The 9,244-nt window shown below is 41.8% G+C and overlaps 1 pseudogene; it reads left to right on the top strand.

Annotated features, from left to right (window-relative positions):
- Nucleotides 1-2,893: 2,893 nt before the first annotated feature.
- LOC119925391 overlaps nucleotides 2,894-9,244 on the top strand; it is a 63,191-nt pseudogene continuing 56,840 nt past the window's right edge.

Genomic DNA, 9,244 nt, shown 5'->3' with positions numbered 1-9,244 from the left:
CAGTGGAAGAGCACAGGCTTGGGAGCCAGAGGTTGTGGGTTCTAATCTCGGGTTTGCCACTTATCAGCTGTGTGACTTCGAGCAAGTCAGTTAACTTCTCTGTGCCTTAGTTACCTCGTCTGTAAAATAGGGATTAAGACTGTAAGGCCCACGTGGGATAACCTGATTACCTTGTACCTACCCCAGTGTTTAGAACAGTGCTTGGCACATTCATTCAACCGTATTTACTGAGCTCTTACTGTGTGCAGAGCACTGTACTATGCACTTAACAAAGGGCATCACTATTATTATTAATTCCCTTATATTAATGTCCATCTCCCCCCTAGACTCTAAGCTCACTGAGGGTAGGGGGATGTGATGGTTTATCATTAGGTTGTACTATCCTAAGTGCTTAGTGCAATGCTCTGCACACCATAAGCATCTATAAATATGGTGGACTGACTGACTAACTCAAGTCTCAAGAGAAATTAGATCCTTAGATGAGTGAATATAAAGCACATGCAAAGGGCAGTCCATTTAGCTAACATTAGTGCTAAAATGTGGGGTGAGCAAAGATGTTTGGTGTAGGCATCATGCTGGTCAGCCTCTCTGGCAATCAATTTCCTCACTGGGGTACAGACGAGAGTTTCCCTTTAGAGATCCTTTGAGGGATGGAGGGGAGTGAAGTTAGTGACCACATGCCTCATGAAAGAAATAGGTAGCATCAAGAAAGGGGGCAACAGTGGCTGCCCCAAAAATCTTGCTAGGAATAGTTGAGCCCCAAGAACAGGGTTCCTTTTTATTGTCATGCCCTAGTGGAAAGAAAATGGGCCTGGAAGTCAGAGGATGTGGGTTCTATACCTGGCTCCACCACTTGTCTGCGAATGGTCTTGGGCAAGTCACTTAACTTATCTATACCTCAGTTACCTCATTTGTAAAATGAGGATTTAGACTGTGAGCCCCATGTATGACAGGGACTGTGTCCAACCTGATTATCTTGTATCTACCCCAGTGATTAGAACAGTTATTGAACATTGAAAGCACTTAACACATATGGCAATTATTATTATATTATTATTATTATTGTTATTATTATCTACTAACCATAGCCCTCATGCTGACCTCTGTCCACCTTTTCTCAACCCATACATAACTTAGGCTTTTGGACAAGGAAAATGCCTATCAACTCTGATTAATACTGAACTCTCCCAAGCACTTAGTACAGTGCTCTGCACACAGCAGTCACTCAAGAAAAATACTTTTTATTTTTCTTAAGCAATTATGCTCTAGCACTGTGCTAAGCATTGGGGTTGGTACAGTACAGTCAGATCATACACAATCTCTTTTCCATATGGGGCTCACAGTTTATGAAAGGAGGAGGGAAAATAGGCATTTTATTCCCATTTTATAGATGAGGAAACTGAGACACAGAGAAGGTAAGTGAAGTTATGTCCATTGTCACACATCCAGTAAGTGGTGGAGCTGGGATTAGAGCCCGGGTTTCCTGATTCCCAGCCCTGTGCTCTTGCCATTAAGCCATGCTACCTCCCTGCCCTAGAGCTGACACTGATCTTAGATATCTTGATTTGCCTTTGCATCATTTCAGTCCCAAATAAAATCAAGGATTTCCAAATGACTTTAGGAGCACCTCAAAACAATCCCCAATGAGATTCATAGATAAAATAAAATCCACAAGCAGAAAAGCAATTCCATAGGCCACAAGGATTAGGTCTTCTAACTTTGTTGTGCTCTTTCAAGTGATTAGAACAGTGCTCTGCTCAAAAGGAAGATAAGATTACCCTATCAGGACTGAAGTAAGGGGTGAAAATATGAGGGTCTAATGACAGTATTAGAGGAAAAGACTGGGAGAGACAACATATATTAAGTTCAATTAGAACAAGAAGACAATATGAAGTATTAATAATAATGGTATTTGTTAAGCACTTACCATGTGCTGAGCACTGTTCTAAGCACTGGGGTAGATACAAGGTAATTCATTACCCCCTACCTCCCAAACCCCTGGTTTCAACACAAGGATTGAGAAGCAGTGTTTTCTAATGGAAAAAGCACAGGCCTGGGAATCAGAGGACATGCTTTCTAATCTTGGCTCTGCTACATGTCTGCTTTATGCCTTGGGGAATTCACTTAACTTCTTTGCACCTCAGTAATCTCATATGTAAAATGGAGATTAAGAGTGCAACCCCCATCTGGGACCAACCTGATTACCTGGTATCAACCCTTGCACTTGACACACAGTCAACATTTAACAAATACTAAATTTAAGGATTCTAAGGTTGATTAAGTGATTAATCAAGTTGTACAGTAACAATAATAAAAATACAATAAAATATGGTATTCGTTTAGTACTATGTACCAATAATTACACTGTGTTGAGGTATATACAAGTTAATCAGGTTGGACACAGTCCCTTTTCCGAATGGGTCTCACAGTCTATGTAGGAGGGAGAACAGGTATTGAATTCCAATTTCACAGGCACAGAGAAGTTAAGTGACTTGCCCAAGTTCACACAGCAGGCAATTGGTAGAGCTGGGATTAGAATTCAGGTCTCTGACTCCCAGGGCCCTATTCTTTCTTTCTCCTTCTCTAATATGTAATATAAATGCAATACAAAATATACATATAATGTACATTCACCCTGGGGGAAAATGCAGATATTTCTTAAAATATTAACATTTAATATTTTATGATAAACACTTGACCATGGTATCAATAAACACTTGGGGGAATACTACTCTACTCCAATACAATTGTTAATTATTTGATGGTAGAACTGTCAAATAGTACATAGTAAGTGCTTAATAAATATCATTAAAAAACAAGTATTGCCCTGATCAGAGGACACTTTACTAAAACACCTGTTTTCTTTCTCAAGCAGCTGATGCGAACAGAATATATGGCAGAGAGAAACTATATGACTGAGTTTGTTCTCTCAGGAATCTCAAACCATTCAGAATGGCAGATTCCTCTCTTCCTGGTGTTCCTAGTAATCTATCTTATTACAGCAATAGGGAATCTTGGGATAATCACGATTGCCCATATAGATTCTCAATTCAAAGTTCCGATGCATTTTTTCTTCCAGCATTTGTCTTTTATCAATCTAGGTAATTCCACCGCCATTGCCCCCAAAATGTTGGTGAACTTCTTTCTTAGCAGAGAATAAAACCATTACTTATTATAGTTCATGGAAAAAATAAATGTAGCCCCAAAGATAACTCTGAGTGGAAATTCTGGTTTCTTCACATCTAACATTTTAGAATCAGATTGATTTGAAGACTGTGAGCATCAAATGTTGTGTTTGGCTCAGGGACTGGATCCTGAAAGGCTGTGGGGCATAAAACTGTTCAAACATGGGGAAAATAAATAGTAAAGTGAGACCAAGTATGACTTCAGGATCCTGAGAGGTAGGTTAGCAGGGAAGGGGCCACCTGCTGGTCCTGAATGTGGAACAAGCAAACCATGTCTCCTAGTTCCACTCCACTATGGGGAAAAAGGGGAAGGAAATAGATGGATGAGGGAGGAGGGGGTTTCACCAAAGCACTGAACCTGAAAAGATCAAGGACAGAAATAAGTGGGGAAAGTTAAGGTGATAGTCTCTTGGTGGAGGCGGTACTAGGCCCACATTTTGGGGGCTACACATGAACTGAAAGGCCCCATAAATAATTATTCAGCTCAGGAGTGGGGAAGTAGCAATTCTTTTTCCTCTACTCTCCTACATGAGGCTATTCCAACCACTCCTAGCTCTGAAAAAGGGCCAAAGGAGAGGAAAATTGGCAGTGTGTACTCAAAGTTTCTCCCTGACTACCTGTAAAAGCTTCCTTTAATATGGTTATATGTGGCTCTATGGATTTTCAGATTGATAATATGTGCCCTTATTAATATAAAACTTGCCTATTGCAAGATTTGAAAATAGGATTTATTTTAAGGGTGAACAAATGTCTGGAGTATATGATTGAACTATGGGCCGAGGATGAGATTTTTATTGATGGTTGTGATCATTCCCATGATTCCTCTCTTCTATTTTTATTGTAGTAGTAGTTGTAGTAATAATAGAATTTATTAAGCAGTTAGTGTGATTGTGCTTGCATATTAATGTTAATGTGTTACTATTCAGATTCGATGAGGTTATGAAACTTCACATTCCAGCAATATTTGTATTTTGGGAGTATATTGAGGAAGTGTCTGGCCAAGACTATATCCACTTGGGCTAAGTGAAGTAGAGTTTTAAATTGATATTATCATCATTATCATTATCACAAGCAGAAGTATAAGGATATCTTCAGCATTTACTGGCACTGAACAAAGTGTTTGGGAAAATACAGTAGGCCTTAAAGACATTTCCTGACCTTGAGAAGCTTACAAAACATGGCAGATGAGCAGACTCATATTGTCAAATTTACATTCAGCCGAAGAGTAAAGAACATTGATGTAAACTTAGAAAACAAGGGACATTAAATAACTAGATGGATAGATAATAATAGTCATGTTAATTCATTAGAAGTGAGGTGACATGCCCAGTTAGTTGGTGAATTCGTTGGTAAACTCTCCTTAAGAAGGTGAATTTTTGAGAGGGAGATACATGGTTTAGTCGGTTGGCAGGAGGAGAAGTATGATGACGAATGGAAGGTTTGAACAGCAGATGTGAGAGAGGAGTGAGCTAGGGACAGTTAGAGAATCACATAATAATAGTCATCATCATCATCATCATCATCATCATCATCATCATCAATCGTATTTATTATTGAGTGCTTACTATGTGCAGAGCACTGTACTAAGCGCTTGGGAAGTACAAATTGGCAACATATAGAGACAGTCCCTACCCAACAGTGGGCTCACAGTCTAAAAGGGGGAGACAGAGATCGAAACCAAACATACTAACAAAATAAAATAAATAGAATAGATATGTACAAGTAAAATAAATAAATAAATAAATGAATAGATTAATAAATATGTACAAACATATATGCATATATACAGGTGCTGTGGGGAAGGGAAGGAGGTAAGAAGGGGGGATGGAGAGGGCGACGAGGGGGAGAGGAAGGAAGGGGCTCATCTGGGAAGGCCTCCTGGAGGAGGTGAGCTCTCAGTAGGGCCTTGAAGGGAAGAGGAGAGCTAGCTTGGCAGATGGGCAGAGGGAGGGCATTCCAGGCCCGGGGGATGACGTGGGCCGGGGGTCGATGGTGGGACAGGCGAGAACGAGGAACGGTGAGGAGATTAGTGGCGAAGGAGCGGAGGGTGCGGGGTGGGCTGTAGAAGGAGAGAAGGGAGGTGAGGTAGGAGGGGGTGAGTTGATGGAAAGCCTTGAAGCCGAGGGTGAGGAGTTTCTGCCTGATGCGCAGATTGATTGGTAGCCACTGGAGATTTTTGAGGAGGGGAGTAATATGCCCAGAGCGTTTCTGGACAAAGATAATCCGGGCAGCAGCATGAAGTATGGATTGAAGTGGAGAGAGACACGAGGATGGGAGATCAGAGAGAAGGCTGATGCAGTAGTCCAGACGGCATAGGATGAGAGCTTGAATGAGCAGGGTAGCGGTTGGGATGGAGAGGAAAGGGCGGATCTTGGCAATGTTGCGGAGCTGAGACTGGCAGGTTTTGGTGACGGCTTCGATGTGAGGGGTGAATGAGAGAGCAGAGTCGAGGATGACACCAAGGTTGCGGGCTTGTGAGACGGGAAGGATGGTAGTGCCGTCAACAGAGATGGGAAAGTCAGGGAGAGGGCAAGGTTTGGGAGGGAAGACAAGGAGTTCAGTCTTCGACATGTTGAGCTTTAGGTGGCGGGCAGGCATCCAGATGGAGATGTCCTGAAGGCAGGAGGAGATGCGAGCCTGGAGAGAGGGGGAGAGAGCAGGGGCAGAGATGTAGATCTGGGTGTCATCAGCGTAGAGATGATAGTTGAAGCCGTCAGAGCGAAGCAGGTCACCAAGGGAGTGCGTGTAGATCGAGAACAGAAGGGGACCAAGCACTGAACCTTGGGGAACCCCCACAGTAAGAGGATGGGAGGGGTAGGAGGAGCCTGCAAAAGAGACTGAGAATGAACGACTGGAGAGGTAAGAGGAGAACCAGGAGAGGATGGAGTCTGTGAAGCCAAGGTCAGATAGCGTGTTGAGGAGAAGGGGGTGGTTCACAGTGTCGGTGGCAGCTGAGAGGTCGAGGAGGATTAGGACAGAGTAGGAGCCGTTGCATTTGGCAAGCCGGAGGTCATTGGTGACCTTTGAGAGGGCAGTTTCCGTGGAATGTAGGGGACGGAAGCCAGACTGGAGTGGGTCGACGAGAGAGTTGTTGTTGAGGAATTCTAGGCAGTGCGTGTAGACAACTCGTTCAAGGAGTTCAATAATAATAATAATAATAATAATAATAATAATAATAATAATAATACTTGTTAAGCACTTAATATGTGCCAAGCACTGTTATAAGCATTCGGGTAGATACAAGGTAATCAGGTTGTCCCATGTGGAGCTCACAGTCTTAATACCCATTTTACAGATGAGGTAATGGAGGCACACAGCAGGCAAGTGGCAGAGCTGGGATTTTAACCCACATCCTCTGAATCAAAAGCTCATGCTCTTTCCGCTAAGCCATGATGCTTAGTGAATGAAGGATGTGTGAAAAGGCAAATATCTCTCCAGTATCTAAGGAGACCTTCCTAACCATCATCCTCCAGAGCCCCAGGGGTAAGGGAGTCCAGTACCGCACAGTTTGAGCTTTTCCTTGCCTACTGCTACTGCTTTTGTGATTCTTCCAAGCGTAGTATTCCCATCAACTACTTCCCATCTGTTGTGAGAAGGTCCAGGAAGAATAGTTCTCACTGATAATCACTAAATAATGAGATGGGGTGACTTTAATGTACAGCAAGAGATCAGACAATTTTCTATTGATTTTGAAATATTCAATCAATCAATCATATTTATTGAGCACTTTCCACGTGCAGAATACCATACTAAGTGTTCGGGAAAGTACAATATGAATTACTAAGTGCTTGAGAACCCTGATTGGCTCCCTTTGTGGTTTCCCCCATCGAAGCCCCACAGCACTTATTTCCATATCTGACATTTATTTGTCTGTATTGGAGTCAGTTTGACCTCTCTAGATTATAAGCTCATTGTGGGTAGCAAATGTGTCTGTTTATTGTTATACTTAGAGTACCTTACCACTGGAACTCTGGAGGCTGAGGGTTGGAAGGTCTCCTTAGATACTGGAGAAATATTTGCCTTTTCACACATCCTTCATTTCTACAAGAGAAGACTTAGGAGGGAATGTGTCTGTTACGTTCTAGTGTTTCAACTCTAACCACTACTTGGTACAGTGCCCCCCACACAGTAAGTGCTCAGTAAATACAATTAGTTGACTGACGGATTGGTGTCCAGTAAGATGAGAGGGAGAGAAGAAGCCTCTAATAATAATTATACTATTTGTTAAGTTCTTACTATATACCAAGCATTGTATGAAGCACTGGGGTAGATACAATTTAAGCATAATGTACAAGGTTCCGAAGCAACTGAGTCACAGGGAAGTTAAATAATAGCAATAATAATGGCATTTGTTAAGCACTTATTATGTGCCAAGCACTGTTCTAAGCACTAGAGTAGATACACGGTAATCAGGTTGTCCCACGTGAGGCTCACAATCTTAATCCCCATTTCACAGATGAGGTAACTGAGGCACAGAGAAGTGAAGTGACTTGCCCAAAGTTACACAGCTGACAAGTGGCAGAGCTGCGTTTAGAAGACATGACCTCTGAATCCCAAGCCCATGCTCTTTCCACTAAGCCACGCTGTTTCTCATTGACCTGCCCAAGGACACACAGTAGACAAGTTGTGGAGCTGGGATTAGAATCAAGTTCCTTCTCACTCCCAGACCTATTCTCTAATAATTAGGCCCATATGGTTCATTGTTATCTCTGACCCCTAAATGGGAACAATTCTACTGAATTGATAGAGAAGTAGCATGTCTCCACCACTTGTCTGCTGTTTGATCTTGGGCAAGTCACTTCACTTCTCTGAGCCTCAGTTGCCTCATCTATAAAATGGGGATTGAGACTGTGATCCCCATGTGGGACAGGGACTGTGTCCAACCCAATTTCTTTGTATCTACCCCAGCACTTAAAACGGTGCTTGGCACAAAGTAAGCATTTAACACATACCACAATTATTATTGTTATTTTGCCAGTTTCTTATTGATAATTTTGATTTGATCCTTGAGGTTCTCCTCAGTACTCTTGGTGCCCAAAGTCAGATCCTCCCAAGATATTCCTAATTTCCTGGCCATGTCTTCATCTACAGTGCAAAATAGACTATCATTCCATTATCCAATGAATTTGTCCCTTATAGCTAGAATCTCTCACTTTAGTGAATTTGCCCTGAAACATCAGGCTCCCCAAACTATCTCCAGTGAACTTTACTCATGGAAAAACAGGTTTCCAATCACTTTCCACTTATCTTATCCATCATGCAACATTAAGTAACTATTCAGGGAGCCCATATTGACATCATTATGCTTTCAATTCCAGTTGAGATTTTGGGTAAGTACCTATCAATAAGAATAAAAAGATCTTCATATAGAGACATACACTCAAATACTCTAAAATGTTAACCATTCTTTTCTCCAAATGGAATTCCAAATGAGAAATTTGATCAGTCATTTAGATATTACATATCTCACTTTCCACAAAATCTACAGTTGCCCAGCCTACCTGTAGAAAAGAGGAACCAAAAATCACAGGGCAAGGAAGTGCTATGGGTGGTTGGTGTCTTTATCACTTATATGTATGTACATATATGTGCATATGTACATCACTTATAAACACTTAGTTCAGTGCTCTGCATACAGTAAGTCCTCAATAAATATGACTGAATGAATGTATACTTGTGTATACATCACTTAACTAGCACCGAGGGATCAATACACATAAATGCCTCAGGGGACACATTCTGCTCCTCTAATGCCACCATGCTCACTGTACCTCCATTTTATTAATACTTCCCCCCTTTCAAAACCTTACTGAATGTGTATTATGTCCAAAAGACCTCCCTGACTAAGCCCTCCTTTCCTCTTCTCCCACTCCCTTCCGCATTTCCCTGAGTTGTGTCCCTTGATTCATACTCCCTCCCAGTTCCACAGCACTTTTGCACACATCTGTAATTTATTTATTCACGTTAATGTTTGTCTCCTCCTCTAGACGTTCAGCTTTTTTTGAGAAAGGAATTTGTCTGTTTACTGTTACATTGTACTCTCCCAAGAGCCTAGAACA

The sequence above is a fragment of the Tachyglossus aculeatus genome, chromosome 3 (genome assembly GCF_015852505.1).
Source record: "Tachyglossus aculeatus isolate mTacAcu1 chromosome 3, mTacAcu1.pri, whole genome shotgun sequence".
In the NCBI taxonomy this organism is placed as follows: domain Eukaryota; kingdom Metazoa; phylum Chordata; class Mammalia; order Monotremata; family Tachyglossidae; genus Tachyglossus; species Tachyglossus aculeatus.
This window is presented reverse-complemented; position numbering and strand designations above follow the sequence as displayed.